At 37.9% G+C, this 19325-nt stretch overlaps 1 protein-coding gene across 4 annotated transcripts in view; it reads right to left on the bottom strand.

The window, feature by feature from the left end:
* The window catches only part of ARHGEF37 (Rho guanine nucleotide exchange factor 37), a 54897-nt gene that overhangs the window by 31897 nt on the left and 3675 nt on the right, over positions 1-19325 (bottom strand). Inside the window, exon 1 of one of the 4 annotated variants that reach the window (XM_087709639.1) lies at positions 12517-12606. The exons of 1 other annotated variant lie outside the window; for it this stretch is intronic. The gene's annotated coding sequence lies outside the window, so the exon portion shown is untranslated. Of the gene's footprint in view, positions 1-6924; positions 7021-12393; positions 12607-19325 lie in introns of those variants that run through there. 2 more of the 4 variants (XM_014055782.2, XM_087709640.1) reach the window with 2 other exon arrangements.

The following is a 19325-nucleotide window of genomic DNA, read 5'->3' as shown; positions in this document are numbered from 1 at the left end:
TCTATTGGCTAGCATTTATACTCTGTTGAGAGTAAGCCACTTTGTAGGAAGCAATGTTCAAAACCAATTAATCAGATGTAATAAACTATTACATCAAAATAATACAAGCTTTTAACTACATCAGTTCCCACTGAATCCAAGTTCTTCACTGAGTAATAGATTCCCAATTTTCGTTACACACTTCAATATTTTGTTATAGCTACAAATAATAATAAATAATTCAAATAATTCCCTCACTACTGTCAAACCATTCACTAAGGCTGCATTACTATTACTATTAGTCTTCTCATCGTTCCTATCACCCATCTCCTCCCACTTATTACTACAGGACACAAGTAACTTTGTTGCTTGTATCCTTACGATTTATATTGATATTGATTGATTCCTGACTGCTTATGGCTATCATTACGATTCTTGATAAATGTAACTTGTCTTTTTATGTACACTGAGAGCATAGGCACCAAAGACTAATTCCTCGTGTGTCCAAACAAACTAGGCCAATAAAGAATTCTATTCTATTCTATTGTGGTGCAGAATGAGATCACCCTTCTCCAAGAGATCCTTGTATTAATAAAACTGTTCTCATGGTCTGCCTGACACTTTCAGCCACATTAAATTTATTATTGCACCAATGGGAGGACAGTAACTGTTGAGCAACAATATGATTTGATGAGAAAAGACCAAGCCACTCCTTGTGACTTTCTTTCATGACCCCCAACTTCATTCAAAGTGAAGTTCCTTTCACAGATTGATGGGAAAGGGGCTTTCAACTTTTGAGAAAAGTTCATTGACTCTTCTTGCCATGACATCATATATAATTCTACATAGTGGCTATCATCATACATATAAAAGTTAAGCCTGGAATTAAAAGTGATAAAACTGCCTATTAAAATATGGGAAAGCTGACCATGGTTGAGGGCACATAACATTTATCAGTGATGTTTCTAAAGCAACTTGAACCACGCAAATCACAGTTCTGTGACCTTGGATGAAATCAACATTTTAAAATCAATATGGAAGAAAGGATATTGCTGCTTGCCTGGAATAGTGAGATAACCTTTCAAACTATTTAACTGATGGATTATTTTTTTAAATCTCAGCAATATTAAATTGAATGGTAAAAATGCTTTATTTTCAAGGCATAATTCCATACTTATCATTTTATACAGCATTATCAAACTATTACTACCTTTTTTTTAAAAAATGTAGCTGTTAATTCACTGAAGTACATTTAAATAAAAAAGGTGAGGAAAACTATTCAATGATTTACACACGGACTAGACAAACAATAGTTGTCATTTGCTTGACATAGTTTTATCGTCTTAGAAATGATGATGTGTAAAACTTAACAAATTCAGTTCTTTGTACTTTCATCATCTAAGGTTACATTCTGACCCTTAGTTTATTATTTATTATTGCATCAATGAACGACAGAAATTCTCATCCCAATTACCATCATAATACAAAGACATCAGAGGTGGTATTCAGCAGGTTCTGACCAGTTCTAGAGAACCAGTAGTGGAATTTTTGAGTAGTTCAGAGAACTGGCAACAACCACCTCTGACTGTCCCTGCCCCCATCTATTCTCTGCCTCCCGAGTCCCAGCTGATCAGGAGGAAATGGGGATTTTGCAGTAACCTTGCCCTGGAGTGGGGAGTGAATGGAGATTTTACAGTATTCTTTCCCTGCCACACCCACCAAGCCACGCCCACGGAACTGGTAGTAAAAAAAAATTGAATCCCACCACTGAAAGACACCCTGTAGTATACCTACATTTTTAAAAAGTTAAAAGTTGACTAATAGAAAAGATTAAAATACAAAATAAAACAATAATTAAAAAGACAAGCATATCTCAGCAATCACAAATAAAAATTTTAGAACGCTAATTATGCAATGTTTGTTTTAAATGGCATCAATTTAAGAGGATTAAATAATAATAAAAACGTATCCTTGTCTAACTGTACAGACTTTCATTGTATAAGAAACAAAAAATGGGGGTAAAGCCACAGTTTCTTTTTATGAGTAAAACAACAAAAAAGTTTTGACTTGCTTTCAGGACTGATTTATGATGGCATTTATTTTCATGGACACGAGTCTACTTCATCAAATAAATACATGACCTGTTATTGTCAGATGACAAGCATAGAAGGAGGAAGAAGTGATATATGTTCACTTATATAGAGTCTTTACAGCAAGGTTGGATGTAGAATACTTTTTTTACATTAATATCTATCAAGAAGTAAAACACAAGATTGTTCCACGCCCCTCTCTGTTGTCCTTCAGATTGCTCTGTCTCCCATTTCAGTTTCAACACAAGTGGACATCTTGCCAAAATACTGAGTCATGGTTATCCAAAATTTATTTTTTAATGGAACATCTCAAGGCTTTATCTCCAATTCCCTGAAGTGTGATCTGCAACCCAGTAGTTGTCCACATGGTTAGGATCAGTTATTTAAATGATGAGGTAGCACTATTACAGAAAAGGTTCTTGAGTCAAAGTGATGAGAAAGGGACTCATGCCTAAGGTGACCAGATTTTAACATTGGTAAAGAGGGACACCATTGACCGGGGGGGGGGGGGGTCCCTTGATTAATATATTTTTTTAAATCGGGACTTTTTAGTTAATGCTACCTTCAATCCTCATGAAGGAATAATCCAATTGAATTGATTAGGAATAAGATGTTCTGATAAAATAAATGGTCTATGGTTCATTTATTTTTATTTTTATTATTTATTAGATTTTTATTCCACCTGTCTTATTTTTACAAATAACTGAAAGGCGGAAAACATACCTAATCTTCCTTTTAATATTTTCCACATAACAACAACCCTGTGAGGTGGGTTGGGCTGAGAGAGAACGACTGGCCCAAAAGCAGGACTTGAACTCATCTTCCCTTGGTGTGTAGGCCAGCCCTTTCACCACTATACCAAAAGGCTCTTATTTAGTAGGAAGACACGGAAGAGGTTTTTTTTAGTGTAATGAGGGAAATGGGGGGAAATTCGGCTTGAAGCAAGATTTCTGGGATAGGATCTTTCTTTTTTGGGTTGGCTTTAATGCCCATCTCTTGGCATTCTGGGAGTTCTCCCCTGGGAAGGAAGCTTTGGCAGAAATATTATTTTTGCTCCACTAGAAAAGGCCAAAGTGAGAGGGAAAGGCACTGATGGTGAAGAAAGATGAAAAGTGAACTTTAATCACATTTACTTTTCATCTTTCTCGCCTGCTTAATTATTTTTATTAGTTTATCAGAATATAAAAGACAAAAAAATGAAAATAAGGGGAAATTAAGAGTGGAAAAAGGGAAAAAGGAGAAAGTGTGTTGTAGAAGGGGAAAAGTGGGGGAGAGGCATTGACTTCTGACTCTTTTTTAGCACAGTAGAAGATAGTAACATTACAACCTCAACTTTTTACTTTTACACAATAATATATACTACCCATTTTCTATAACAACAAACTATCTAATCAGGAAAACCAAAATCACAATTTCATTTTTTCCACTGCAAGGACAAAATTTAAAAGTGGTTTCCACATGGAAACTAAAATAGATATGTTCTTTTCTTTGAATAAAGCAATCAGTTTAACTATCCCTACTTTTCATCTTGCTGTGATAAATAACATATAATTCTGTTCACACCTATTAATCTTTATAGATTATCATCATTTATATTAAAAAGGGAAAAACCTTTTTTTACATCCATTTTAAAACTCTAAACTTTTATTTAAAAATATTTAGCAAGAGGGAAAAGCAGAAGGAAAATGCCCCCTTTTTCTGATCTTTAAAATGATACATTTCAGTGACTCTTCTCTGTGCTTGCCTTTAAAAAGCACTCCAAGTCAATCCAGAATGATGTAGATGTTAATACAAAGAACTGAGCAAATTAAAATGGTGAAATTAGTCCCAGGGAAATATTTTTCAAAGAAACCTTGATAGTGATGAGGAGCTCCTCGCGCGCCACCATTTTTCCCACACGAACCGACCTCCAACCTCCGTGCCCCTCCCTTCTGGAAAATCCAGGAAGGAACAGTCGCTACTTCTCTAGCCAAAGTATTTCCTGGAGCTCTATGGTACTGGGTCATCTTTTCTTATAAAAGGAAGTAAAAGGGGCGGGGGGTTCCGTTTTCTTGCTTTAACGTTTTAATATCTTCAATGAAAGTACTGAGAAATAGAGAGGGGTGAGACAAAGTGTCTTTTGTCTTGCCCCGGTTAGGATTTCTTAAGCAAATCCACTGCGCTTTCAATATGAAGCCAAAATCAGGACTTTTTAAAAACGCCGTGGGACGCGGGACAAATTGTTAGGAATCGTGACTGTCCCGCTAAAAGCGGGACGTCTGGTCACCTTACTCATGCCTTAAATACAAGATATACTTTGTACAAGAGAATTGTTTTGATAAGCTTTCAAGATTCTGTGACATTATGTTATAACAAGAAAGAAACCTAGAAAAATCTCCAGAATCCCAATGTTTCTTGCCAACCTCACAGGACTTGACAGTTCTCAAAAGGAATATACTGATCCAGATGGAATCATTGCACAAACTGGGGTTCTCCTAAATTCTTAACTCAAGCTTAAAGGATAACCATGGTTAGAAGGGTATTTGTACAATTACATTTTGTGTACCAATTGTGCACTTTCCTCAATCAGGAGGTTTTGCTCCCAGTTATTTCCCTTCTGAATTACTGCCTATATATCCTAAGCCACATAGAAATTGCAGCTAGTCCAACTAGTTCAAAATGTGATTTATTTATTGTTATGGTATGTCTTAGCAATAGGAATAGCATTTAGCATTATATACCATGCTGTAGTGCTTAACAGTCCTCTCTGAGCGGTTTACAGAGTCAGCAAATTGCCCCAACAATCTCGGTCCTTGGAAAAATAGAAAACCAAAACAAGCCTGAACCAGTCAGGATTGAACTTCTGGCAGTGGCCAGAGTTTGCCTGCAATACTGCATTCTAGCCACTGTGTGTTACCACGGCTCCTTGGTCTTGCTTCATCCCTTGCAATAAAGCCAGCTTATAAACTACCGTGGCTCCCAGTAGGTTTCTGAGTAAATTCAAGGTGCTGGTTGCCTTCCATAATGCCTTTAATGGCACAGAATTGGGTTATCCATCTCTCTCCTATTACTTTTGCCTGCAGAAATCCAACAAAGTTGGCATGCTTCTGGTCCCCTCAATTAAGCTATGTTATTTGATGGAACCAAAGAAAAAGGCCTTTTCTATTGCCATGCCTACTCTGTGGCTTTCTGTAGCCCTGATGACTTTCCATAAGGCTTTTAAAAGTTGATTCTTTTCATGGGCATTGGGCCAGGATGTTTATGAATCCATTTTTAGGGGGTATGGATATGTGCATTGTCTCTGGTATGATGTTTCTTTGGGAGGGGTTTGTTGATGTTTTTATTCTTATTTTAACTGTTGTTTGCAAGTTGGAGTGATATTTCAAGTTGGAGAGCACAAAAATCAAATTAAATAAATCAATAAAATCACTGTAATGACTCTTTAAAAATAAAATCACAACCAAGGGAGCAATATTCCTTTAGAGATTTTCCATGACTAAAATGGGCTTCTGTTTGCTTTTGTATTTCCTCCTGGGTCTCAGCAGAAGCTACTACTGGCTAAGAATGTCTGTCGCAAATAGCAATGTATTCCACCTACATGATGTCAACTCATTTGTGCCTAAAGAGGGAGAAGGGAGACTTGAACAGCTAAGGCAGGATGTGAAGAGCACAAGCATCAGCTACCTAATTAGGTTATTATGGAAAAAGAGTTGGTATTTCAATTATTCTGTGCCTTTTAAAATACTATGGCTCTATTTATTCGTTGCCCAATGTCCTTTAGCTGAATATCCAACTCAATATATGCGAAAGGACTACAATGAAAATGATTCCTCATATTTGAAGGCCATCTGTAGAGCCAGCAGAACAGTATGGCAAAACGCCACTTTATTTCCTCCTTTCCTGAGCATTGATTAGGGAATGGAGGAAGTGAAATCCCCATTCTGGAGTAAATCCTAACCTAGATAAGGACTGAGTTTCAGCAGCACTGTGAGAAGATAAGACACCTATGTAATCCTTGTCACCCAAACCACTCACTAACTATGACCCGGCAGTGAACCCCAAGCAATAGAACAAAAAACCACTTACTTTTCTGCCCATATTGACACTTAGGCTGAAACTCGCTGGGGTTTCCTTTAGGAAATTGGCAAATATCCACAACTCAATCAAAACCATATAGTAGATAATCCCCTCAAAATTTGGAAACACAGTGTCAGTACCAGCTGCTCTTTAACTGCGACATGCTACGTTTAATGCAGGCATATGGTATGTCAATAACAAAGAATGGGAACAAAAGAGGGGATGACAAATGAAATCAGAAGAAAAAGTCGATTGCAATTCAGTCACAAGCAGTTCCTACAATGAGGCTTAGGAATGCCAGACTGGTGTAGTTGTTTAGTGTGCCGGCCTAGAAGCCAGGAAACTGAGTTCTAGTTTAAGCATGAAAAATCAGCCGGATGATTTTGAATCATTTAGTTTCTCTTAGCCCAATTCACCTCACAGAATTGTTGTTGTGGGGAAAATTGAAGGAATAGGTCGCTGCCTTAAGTTACTTATAAAAGTAACAAAGAAAGCAGGATAAAAAATATCTACCATCAATCCTCAAATCCATAGACCAATCACAAGAGTAATTATTAAGAGCTATGAGAAAGATAAATGCTTCACCAACACAGATTCCCCTCTTCTATAAGTTCTCAGTAGTATTGCAATACCAGTGAACAGTATCAGTCTGTGATGAAAAATAATGAAATAAGGCTGCAAATTCTCCCCATGTCCTGTTTCCCTCACCCCCTGCCTCTGTTTTCTCCTGTTACAAACTCTTTTCCCCTGTTCTCCTCTGCCGTTTCCTGCTTCCCCCACATTTAAAGAAAGCTCTCACCTGTCCATCAAAAGGGTCATCTAAGCACAGAGTCCCTCATAATCAAACAAGGGTTTCTAGTTCTCTTAACATTCCACTTCGTCACAGAGGTGTGGCTCTCGTTTGGAATAGGAAAAAGATTACCCCTGTTTAACATGTCACTTCCTGGGGAAAAAAACTTCACCAGGGAATCAGATCACTCAGATTTCCTGCCTCTCAGTCCCAGAGTGTATACGAATCTCTACCTTGTTATTGTTTGGTATCCCTCTTTCTTGGAAAGCAGCAAGTGATCATTGCCAAAAATATGGTCCTTGGACTCCTTTCTTCTACAGATAAATAGTCCCTGATAGTCACAAATTTCTGACTCAAGGCTTAAAAACAGCCAAGAACGCTCTATCTGTTGAAAATTGGAAACCTTTTAATCTTCTTTTTCATTTGTCATCCCTGAAGGAGTCTCGCTGGAAGATTATTTTGAAGGACGTACATGTTGTTTGCTACAGAAAGTAGTGAATAATGCTCATTGAAAAGATATATACGTCCTTCTATTGTTCTATTTCCAGCTGGCAGAAAATTAGAGGAACTTAAGTCAGATAAAGAAAATTGTTCCTGAATTCTGTTTAATTGTTTCAAATGAAAAGAAAACACTCTGACTAAAATGTTCAACCAGAATCATATCATCAAGATCAGGCTTTTGAAACAAGATCAAGTGTTTTTGATTTGGGATAAATCAGATTGAGGAGTTGTTTATTTAAATGTTAAATATGTGACAAATAATATTATTGATCATTCAAAATGTAGAAGTTTTAGAGTACGGTACAAGCTTTTTTTAAAATGTTAATAGGTAGACTAACATTCTCTAGTTTCTTCAAAAAAGGTCAAAACTATTCATGGCACATATATTTCTGCTTTCATCAGAATTTTTTTCATTATCCCAAATGTGCTGTTGATTCTTCTAAACCAGGGTTTTGTTACAGATAAACTAGCAAGCTCAATACAGAAGTGTTTTCTTGTTTAATGAAAGTATGTGGAAAGGCGTTCACACTAAAGACTTTGGAAAATGCAAAGATTTTCTTCAAATGTAAACTACAGCTTTAACAGATGAAAATGTGCAGGGTTTTCTGGACAGAGGCCAAATTTCTGGACAATACAAATTCTACCCTATACAATAGGAAAGTGTTCTAGAGAAAACAGGAATTTTCATCTATTTGCTGGTTGCTAACTAAACGTCAGGATGGATTGCTAGTGTTTGGGGTGTATTAAAAAAAGGAGTTGGCATATTTGAGCGTAGAGCATATTGGTTCATCAAAAAACAGAAGACACCACCCAGAAAGAAAACAATGTGTAACAGCCAGGAGATGAATGTTTGTGGGAGCAACGGAAAGATGCATAGTCAGCTAAGAGCTATGTGCAAGCAAAGGAAAAGCAGTCTATAGTCGGAGATAAAGGCTGTTTACTTCCAAATGATTCACCAATTTGGAATCTCCAAGAAAGAAAGACAGTGAGAGAAACAAATCTACAATATGAGTCAGTGGGCTAAAAAAAAAAAATTCTGTCCACAGATTGGGAAAAGAGAATTGAAAGTGAAAGCAGTTTAAGGAAAGAGGGGAAAATTATCTACAGCACTTAAAACAGCAGTGCCAGAAATAAAAGTAGAGGTTTTAATTCATTTATTTATTATATGGTCACCAATTTTATGTATCAGGACTCTGGGTAGCTCACAATGGCAATAAAAATGAAAAAGAAACATTTTAAAAAATAGCATCCACATTCTCCAAAAACAACAGCATAACAAGGTCATTTGACCTCAAGCCACAAAATTAAGGGAAATTATGGAAAACTATAAGTAAACAGGTTTATATGAAGACTGCAGGAAATTAGTATAAGATAGGGTTGTTTATGTTAGTAAAATTGACATATTGCCTGTGCATCTTTGAAACAATACATAGGATACTTCAAGGGGGAAATCTATACAACTTGTCTGTCCTGCCTTTCCAGATATCTGAACAGGATATGCTAACTTTTTAATATTTGTATATATGGTACATTTGTTGGAAAGGAAAGGATCATAAATCAGTAAACACACAAAGAGAGATTGGGAGGTATATGCTAGCACCTGCTATTTGCCTAGGATGCTTGCTGTGGAGAGCAGTTAGGAGGCAAAAGACTTCAGGGTATAATTGATTAAAGTCTTGTCAATTGTTAATTTGCTGTTAGCACTGTTGCTGTTAGGACACTGTTTTTCAACCTCAGCAACTTTATGATATGTGGACTTCAGTTTCCAGAATTCCCCAGCCAGTTGCTGGGGAAGCCTGAGAGTTGAAGCCACACATTTTAAAGTTGCTGAAGTTGAGAAATACTGTATTAGGAAAGCACTGCATAGAAAAAGGTTCATTTAGATGTTCAAAGCGCCAGACAATATTTGATTTTTAAGCCTATGCCTCTTGGGTGGAGGACATAAGGACAAAATGAGGACATGTCCTCATTTTGCCAGATGTTTAGTAACGATATTGAACCAACTCAAACTGAACCCACAATAAAGCAATTATTAGAGCTCTTATGAAGTAACTAGAGAATGGCAATTGTATACTGCCCCATGCCTGGCCATGCATTGTTAAAGTGGTAAAGAAGATAGTAGCTTCTCACCTGCAGACAGTTCTGTAGTAAGGAGATTGCCTTCACCAATTTCAAACTGACTTCAGAGCAGAATAGGGATTGGGAATACTTTGGACATAGTAATGGATAAAGTTTGGAATTTGACAAAGGGAAAGTGACCAGGTTGATTTTTATAATCTCACCATCAATTTTCAAAATCAATAATAATATTCCTTTGGATCATTTGACTGACTTGGGAATAGAAGTATTGTTGCAATGGTTCTGCTCCCAACTCTCAGATAGATTTCATATGGAGTCTTCTGGAAATGGTCTGTGAAATGGCAACTAGTACAGTACTGTATATATCACAAGGCTCCATTCAATCTCCAATACTTTTCAGTATCCACAATAGCCAATGGTTGGTATGTACCACTTCATTTGCATCTTCTCATTCTAAGATCACACAACTCCACACAAAATCTGTCAATTATCAGCAATAATTTTCTTCAGCAGCCACTTTTTGTTTTTTTCTTTCCAAATTAAAAGTGAGAAATAAGAGACCTGCTTTCATTATCATTTTAACATTCCCACACCCAAACAAAATGAAATAATTTGCTTTCCAGAAACCTCCATTTTAATTCCTGTCCACTGAGGAATCAAAACAAAAGGAGATAAATACAGGCTTCATCTATTCCATTGATGTCATCATGGCTTTTGGTGGAACTGCAAATGAAGGCAAATACATGTGTCCCAGGATAATGTTGCAGGATCCAATCTGAGTCAGTCGCCTGGACCAGAGGTTTATTCTTCCAAGCTGTCAGACTCATGCTGGAGCCTATCCTCAGGCACCTTCAGAACAGCAATAGCACTTAGACTTATATACCGCTTCACTGTGCTTTTACGGCCTTCTCTAAAAAGTTTAAAGAGTCAGCCTATTGCCCCCAACAATCTGGATCCTCATTTTACCGACCTCGGAAGGATGGAAGGCTGAGTCAACCTTGAGCCTGTGAGATTTGGACTGCCAAATTGCAGGCAGCCAGCAGAAGTAGCCTGCAGTACTACATTCTAACCACTACACCACCACAGCTCAGAAGCAAAATGTATGCATTGTTCTATATGTAATATTTATGTGATCCCTGACTATGTGTAACTTATAATTGCTAATTGGGGTGTTAGTGGTCAGCTATTAAGTCGTCGCATTCCTGAAAATTGGGAGTCAGAGTTTCAGACTTTGATTCATCAAAGATTGCCTACTTCTAGTCTACTGGTAGCATCTGGGGAAGCTATTCGTTGAGTACAAGGATATAATTGTTGTGATAGCAGATTTCTGTAAAATTTATCAATTAATGGAGTAACTTTTCTGAATGCTTGCCTGCATTCAACAATGGGCTGAAAGAGGGATTTAAAAAGGAGTCTGAATCCAGGAAAGATCAGGGTGCTTAGCAGAATGTCAAAAATGCTAACATACTAATTTAGATTGCTAATAATAATCACAATATAAAATAAGTATATAAGATAATACTTAATATTTAAGATAAAAAGAGATAAAAAAGGATGCGGATATTTTTTAAATGATGACTTGAGGATTAGAAAAAAGAGATATAAAGATATTAGAGTCTACATTAAAATTCAAAGTGTAACTTTGCTGTAACTTTCTTACATCAGATGAATTCTGCAAGTTGTACTGTTTAATCTTAGTACATCAGTGTGACTCTAGAAAGCAAGGAGTATGAAGGTTCTTACCCTGAATGCTAGGTGGAGATAAAAGGGCTTTACCTTGGTAGAATTCAACCTTGGAATTGAATCAGAAAACTTGAATGTGGATGTCATATTGCTCGACAATACACATATGATTTACACACACACATACACACACACACACACACACACACGTGTCAAGCATCTGAATTTTGATCACATGACCATGGGGATGTTGCAAAGGTGGTAACTGTGAAAAATGGGCATAAGTCACTTTTTCAGTGCCGTTGTAACTTTGAATGCTCACTAAGTGAACTGTTGTAAATTAAGGATTACCTGTACTCACACGCATGTATACACATATATAAAAGTGTGTGCATATTTATGTACAACTGAAGAATTAATTTTGGGCCAATCACTGGCTATGTAGCTACAAACCAACTGTCTACAGTACAGCTAGCATCCAGATATTTAAAACACTAAGTCCTGTTGCAAGCACAAAACAGTAAATAATGAAGAAAAGCTGGTATTTTGCCAGGAATCACATGGAAGTACAATACAGATCAGCATACAGAGGGGGGAAAGGTAGCACAACTTCAGTGGGATTGTAACACTTCAGAGTGTCCATGGAGAACTTACTGACATTAACAACATGGCCAAAATCTTTGCCTGCAAATATTTATGACCTGTAAGAATAACAAAAATCTCCTCACAAACACCCTCTGCTTTTTTCAAATATCTATATTCTGACTGTTCTTCATAATGGAGAGCCCTCGAAATAGGCCTTCAGTAATGAACTGTCAAATCCCAGCAGCAGCACTCTAAAACATGCTCCTTCTAAACATGTAAATACCACAACCCAGGAAAAATAGCATCCCGACATGTTTGGGTTCCTTTATTTCCACCCCTCCCCCTTGTGCCTTATGTTATTAATAGTGGCAAGAAAACAAACTTTAGCCAATGCCAGTTGGCATAACATCATGTCTCAACTTGAACCTGCTTAATTTCTACTTAGTATGCAGTGCCCTTGTCAGAAAGCTAATGGTGGAAAACTTAATAGATTGGTGAAGATCATAGAAAGAGTAGCTTTCCCCCTAAATTCTTCCTGGCCTTGTCTTCTCCCGAAGATGGTGGAATGTGAAGAATCTAGAATGTGTTTATGTAACCTTTCCATTCACCCAGGCAAGAATAGAAACCTACCTGGTGTTGATGAATGGCTATCCTGTAGATTTTGCTAAGTATACATCTGAATTGACCTGCTGTGTTGGAAAATATTTTCACTACCGGCAAAACACTTTTCTCTTCTGGCTTATGAATTCTTACCTGCGAATTAGCCCAGAGCTTCAAGCTTGTTCGAGCTGCTGTGTTGCTCTTTAAAAGAATTAATGATAAACCCCTGAGCTCCAGTTGTTACGTAGGCTGATAGCCCAGCCTCCTCGGCTGAGAGCATGTGGGCTGTTTACTGCAGAAGTAGGCTGTGTCAGCTGAGAGTTTCTGTTCTGTACAGTACCCTCCCTATGCAGTTAAACGCAGCCAAGGCAACCAATTCAGTGGCAGCTGGCCAGCTCTGGAGCTTGCTGGATGAAAATGGAAGGTGGCCTGCCAGGGAATCAATAACCAGGGACAATTAGAGACAGAGGGAACAGGGTAAGGTCAAAGAACTTTGAAAGCGCAAAAAACTTTCATTTCAAAGCCCAAAGAACTTTCATTGCCTCTTTGCTAACAAGCAGCCTTCAGCTTGCTCCAGGCACAACATCCGCGGACAGCATTCTTTGCTTTTATGGACAAAGGGGGTTTGTGACAGCTGCAAGCAAGCAAACTGTGTGGCATAAATCTCCTTACAAATATAAATGGGTTGTATTATTCGTTCCATATCTAACTGGGGGGGAGGGACACATAAGCTATCACCTAGGACTGCCTTCTGAGCATTTAGTGATTACTCATTTTTTGTGTGCCCTAATAGCCCTAAATCAAGAGAGTTTTGATTGAGAAAGTACACAAATTATTCCAGTAGGTAAGTAGAAAAAGTAAGCTTTACGCTTATTACATTTTCATACCTTTATAATCTTGCTCCAAGGCACAGGAGCAAGAAGCAAACAGACCGGTTTCTCAGCTTGATGATACAATTCCCTCCCCCCCCCTCTCTCCCCCCACCACCACGCGTGCATGAGGATGCCCAAAGCATTGCAATTCCTACCATATCATATCCTTAAGATGACCCAGCAGGATTGAGAAACTTCCAGAAATTATCAACAATAGTTTATTATACATGCCACAATCTTAGCAGCATTTCAATTTAAATGGATCTCAGGACATTTGCTCCACTTTTGTATCTGACGGACAGTCCCCCACCACCACCACCACCACTATTCTGTCTCTTTTAGGTTATCACTAACCACTTCCCTGACTAAATCCCTTTAGATCTCCTGGGACTTCACCACCAGGAATGTTTGGCCAGTTGGGTCTATAGTCCTAAAATTCCTTATTTGCCGAAATCATACTTCCCAGTCTGATACTGCTGGGTTTCATTGTACTAAACGGTGGGGGAATGACAGAAACTATATAATACAGTACATTTGGGCTGCTTGTTGTTATTAGTATACCAGCTGCCAGCTAAATAATTTGCAGCTAATTAAGCCTTAAATTAAGTAATTGATTATAAAATGTTTAAATTTTTAATATTTAAATTGAGCACAATTGCCTAAATAAATTAGCATTAGTTTGCACAACAGCTTTACTGCAGTTCAGTGAAATAATTACCTAGGTAACACTATTTAGTTTTAAATGGATGAGTTATTTTATTCCCATCGATCCAGGAGCATCCTATACCACTTCATATTGTTAACCCAACCCTCTTGATTGTATGGCCATTTTCATCATGAAAGAAAAAGAGGAAGGAAGTAGCTATAAGGGCAAGAGAATGCAGGTATTAAATATCAATGTTTTAACTTCAAGTTATCTATTTATAGTTGGCAAAGGAGGAATAGGTTCTATTGTTCTGATGACTGCACATATGACCTGCATTCAGCAGAACATTATCTTTCAGGATTTAAATCTAATTTCACCACCAACCAGGCTGATCTCACGTAAATGTTTGCTGAGGGTTGTTTATTTCAGATCAATTTCTTCTCTGCATTTCCATTAGCTCCCTCTGCCAATCCAATGCCTTCCTTCTATTTTATTCTGTCATTTTTTTTCTGCCACAGGCCTTGGCCTGCAATTTCTTGAAGTTCATTATAGGAAATAGCACATCTAGAAGGATGGTGGGAGGTCTGAAAGGCACAGAGAAATGCTGCCATGCTGGCCACTGTAGTTGGGAATGCTGACATTAAAGCATTAGAACAGCAAAGTGTCATTCTAACGCTAGCAACAAAGTAAGAGAAAATCACTGTAAAAATAAGAAAACTCTGGCAACACTATTCACCATTTAACAAATTCCCTGCTGTGACAATGCAAAGAAGACAGAATCAATAAAGAGGATCGTAGATGTGGGGGTGGGAGGGAAAATGAACACAACCTTAATTTTTTGCATAGGGCTGCAGGTATGTTGGAATAGAAATGGATAAGGAAGAAAGTGATATTTAAATAATAAGAAACCCATTCTATAAAACAGTAGTTAGATCTGAATGTGGAATCCAGTTAATCTGCATCACAGAGAATGGTCCTTGTTCCTGGAATAAGAAAGATTCCCGCAGTGATTTTTTAAAATGCTCTGCACAGTTGTCTCTGTATCAGAAAACACATTTTGTAAGAGAAAGTGGGGACACAATGTTTTAGGACATTTAGGGATCCTATCTTTATTGAGATTATTATTATTAAATAATAACCAAAATAGTATTACAACTGAGAATAAAAAAGACCCAAGTGAGATGACGATACAAGAGGCTGCACGTATATAAGCTCCATGTGATAATTTTAAATTTTGTACTATAAATACTGGTATTGGGTAGGAACTTTTTTATTTGAAGCACACAGCATCAGTATCAGCTGTGGTTTGACTGCAATAAGCTAAGTTTACTGCAGAAGTGTGGTATGCCAATAATAAAGAATATAAACTAAAGGTGAAATTCCATGCACTTTATCCCACATTTATTTAGTTCTCCCAATTACAATACAGACACATGGTTAGTAAAACTCAGAGTATTTACTGCAGAACAGTGGAAGAATATTTGAGAACATACTAAGTAGGAGAGCTGTTACTATTATTATTATTTAAATACTTAAAATAGTCCTCACAAGAGATAGCTATTGTGAACTCTGATTAGAGCCAGAGATCGGTGTGGTACAAGATTATAAAGAGGGAGGAAGCCAAACCGAGATCACAGATATTTTTCCCCCTCCAACAAGACCCAGATGTAACTCTTCTTGGACAATGGCTTCAGTTTCCAAATGAAGGGCATCTACAGTGGAGCCATCTCGTGACTGATCAACAGGGCTTTACTCTATGTTTCTTGGTTGAAATTGGAATAAACCTAGCCAAAGAATTGGTCTTCACGTAGCAACAAATCTATGTATGGACAACAAATAATACTTCTTTTGAGAGAAACTGGTCTATGTTGCGAGATGACTGAGGATGTCAATGACCTATCAACTCCAGGCTAAAAACACTGGTAAGAGAGAAATTTTAAGCCACAGGCCAGATGCATCACATTGCAGGCCATGCCCAGTGCAACTCCAGGAAGGGGGGGGGACATTGCAAAACATCACATGACAGCAACGTGATGCGGTGAGTTTGACACCCATGTATAGTTGAGAGTTGCAATTTAAAAATGGCAAAAAAAATCAATATAATTTGGAAATGCAACTTTCCACATAATCTAGATTTTAGTGAAAACTTTACTAGAAGTAATGCAGATTTTTTCCATTATCTAATTATAATAAAAACCAAAATAACCTAAGGAACTTAATTACAGTTTTGCATTTAATTAACAATAAGATAGCATGGATAACTGAAATAACATCAAGCTGAGTTTAATGTAGAAGGAAACTAAGAAGTATGGTGGATTCAGCTATACAAAGGAAATACATGTTTTTCCACTTCTTCCTTGAGTTAATGTATTTATGGTTCATTCCACCGTTTTAAAGAAGAGTACTAATTTTTAGAAACTGCAGCCAAGTTTCAGCACCTGCTTAGTTGTATTTTTACATTTTCGGAACTGCTAAATAATGCAGGTTTAAATAAAACAGACCTTCTTCCTCTTAAGATGCAGGTGTCTGCTTTTGTTGAAGAGGATTCTTCTCATTAGTGTTTTAGATCTCCATGTGATATATTATAAATTGTAGACTCAAAGCCAAAATGCATAGTTTGGGTCCTGCTGTCGAAGCAGTGATAAGATGATATGGAAATGTTCTTCAACAACACAATTTTAAATTGAAAACATGCTCAATGGAAGACATTGCTTTTGAAGTTACTTCTTATTAAATTCAAAATGGAATTGATATCTCAGCTGAGAATAATGTATCTTGCCTTCAAAGATTTATGCATCATGTGTATTCAGTAGCATGTCAGAATTTACGCAACCTGCTATCTTCATTCTCTTCTCTGCCATGCCCTTTTATCTTTTTGTCATGTTTCTCTTTCCTGCTCTATGTTTCTTTATACAGAGATTTTTCATCTAAGTTACATTCATTGTTATTTTGGAGAACTGCTAATAGAAGACAGCTTAGGTGTATGCTACTAACTACAGTGATGAAAAAAAAATAGTGAGAAGTACTTTGTGATGTTATGACAAATTCTGCTTGCTTGTGCTTCTGGCCCAACATTGGATACAAATATATAAATTGCAGGGCTTACATTGTGATGTCACAATACACATCTCATCACCTGGAATCATATATGATCTCCTGCTTGAGCCGGGGCTGGACTAGAAGACTCCCAAGGTCTCTTTCAACTCTGTTATTCTGCTCTGTTCTGAATGACATCATGCATCATGTGCCATCACATTCCCAAGACCAGAAGCCCTCAAATTGTAAATCTGAGGTGCAGAAGCAAAACTGAGGAAGGAGTTCTTCAGTGTGGAAATGGGAGCCTTTGTTGACTGTTGACACTAGGCTAGGCTCTGCATAGGATCTAAATACCAGAATTCTTTTTCAACAGTTTTTGCACTCTTCAGAACAGTTCCTGGGACAATTCCAAGCTACTTGTAAGCACTGCCTAAGGTGATCCAAAGAGGACCCGGGTGTTCACCTTCTCCCTTTTCCAACAATCACTCTTCCTGGAGCCGCCTCTGGGGGAGTTTTATGCTGGATTCCGGTGCACCCAATCCTGGACAATGCAACACTTCTTCCCTTGCATCTCTCAGAAGATTCCCTTGCATCTCTTTGATTGTCAGATTTCACTTAGAAGCAGGACTATTAGCCATTAGAAAAGCTCATAAGAATTCAAGTACTCCTGATAAGTCATTCTTTACTGAAGAAAATTTAGGAAGCCATAATTAAAATATTCTAGTTAATGCTGTGTTTCAACAGCAAGCCCTTTGCAGAGAAACAATATTCAAACTCTTTTTTTGCCTCTTTCTCAGTCCCGCCCTATGAAAAGAGTCCTCACTCCCTCTTTTTTGTGCAAAAGGGCCATTCAGCATCTCTTCCTTACTGTATTTAGCAATGACCAGATTTTTTTTTCACGGACCCTTTCACAGGTAGGATCCAATGAGTTTGGGTTTCTTAGGGTAGATCTGCAACACACTCAGCATCAGGGACTCAGGGTGACCTTCCCCACTGGAAGAAGCCTTGAAAGGCAAGGAAGGTGAGACAGAAAAGGGTGCCTTGGCCTTGCTTGGGTAGCTCTGGGGTGTGTCAAATGTGTGTTGCAGGAGTTGTAACTGTGAGCACAAAGGTTACAGAAGGAGAGCCCAGGTGCCAGGTGTGACTTCTGGAAATGATCAGTTTCCATGTGCGGAACAGGCTCTGAACAAAGTATAATAAGATGAGGGGGAGGAGGTCACATAAACTCATTAATTATTTTAAGGGATCATGATACCACAAAGGTTGAGAAACCCTGCTCTAGATTACTTCTGACTTAAACTTCACTTTACCAAATAAAACATTGCTGTGTTTCATAGATTTATTTATTTTTTGCATTATCCAGTGCAGCATTTGGTCATGGCCCCCTTTCTCTGTTCACATCCATCACCACTGAAAGGAATGTAATTAGTTTTGAGCATAATACTCCTTTCCTTTTTCCTAAATAAAAAGGAATGAAACTCTCCCCTGCCTCAGACACAACAACAATAATTTCTACAACCAATACTTACAAACAGTAGGCTGCAAGTGCAGGAGTTAAAAGAACTCTTCTCTAATCATAGTGCAAGGTATAAAAAGCTCATATATGAAATAAAGCTTTAATGTAATTTACTGAAAAGCAAGAGACAGCAAAAACAGGCAGGAAATTGATGTTAGAGATATTGGTAAACTGTTCTGACCCCCCCTGGCTTGTGAATAAACCAGAACACAGGCTTGGCTGTTTGCCACTATTTACTGAGATAACGAATCCTTTGGTGAGGGCCCAGACAACTCACATTCAATAGAATAGCTTGGCAGCAACCCAGATAGTTAAAATGAAGCAACGCAGATAATCCAAACGAACAGACACAGCTAGAATACAGACAGATTTTCTTCACTCCTAATTCGAATGGTTGTTTCCTGCAAATGTCCCCTCCCAATGCCTCACTTATAAACTCTCTTGGGAGGGCCAATCTACAACCACCTGTGCTTAATTATCTTCTGTGAGTCTGCCCACGGAATTGCTGCTTCCGTTTCTCAGCCTTTCTCAATCTAGCATCAAGGACAAACTGCCTTTGATCTTCTCCACTGCTCCATGCCTCAGGCGCTTCCTGGTGGCCAACCAGCCTCTCTGGTCCTTGCTCTGAATCTGAACCCTGAACAGGATCCTTCACATCTTCCATGGCAGACTCATATGGTTCCTCACTATCCGAGTCCCTCAGCAGCTCAACCGGATCCTGCTGGGCCACAACAGTAAACCATTGTCAGATCATCTAGATGTGGCTCAGGGTAATGAATATGGGTTCCTTTCTTATGCATTGTGGAAATCTAGTTATCTGAAACGCTAACAATAGCTATGTCATGAAGTAGGAACTTCTACTGCAGATCATGTTTATATATTCCTGCATTAA

This window comes from Thamnophis sirtalis, unplaced genomic scaffold (assembly GCF_051295495.1).
Source record: "Thamnophis sirtalis isolate CommonGarterSnake01/CBP01778 unplaced genomic scaffold, rThaSir2_p1.2 scaffold_3, whole genome shotgun sequence".
Taxonomy (NCBI): domain Eukaryota; kingdom Metazoa; phylum Chordata; class Lepidosauria; order Squamata; family Natricidae; genus Thamnophis; species Thamnophis sirtalis.
Note: the sequence above shows the minus strand (reverse complement) of the source record. Positions and strands in the feature narration are given on the sequence as shown.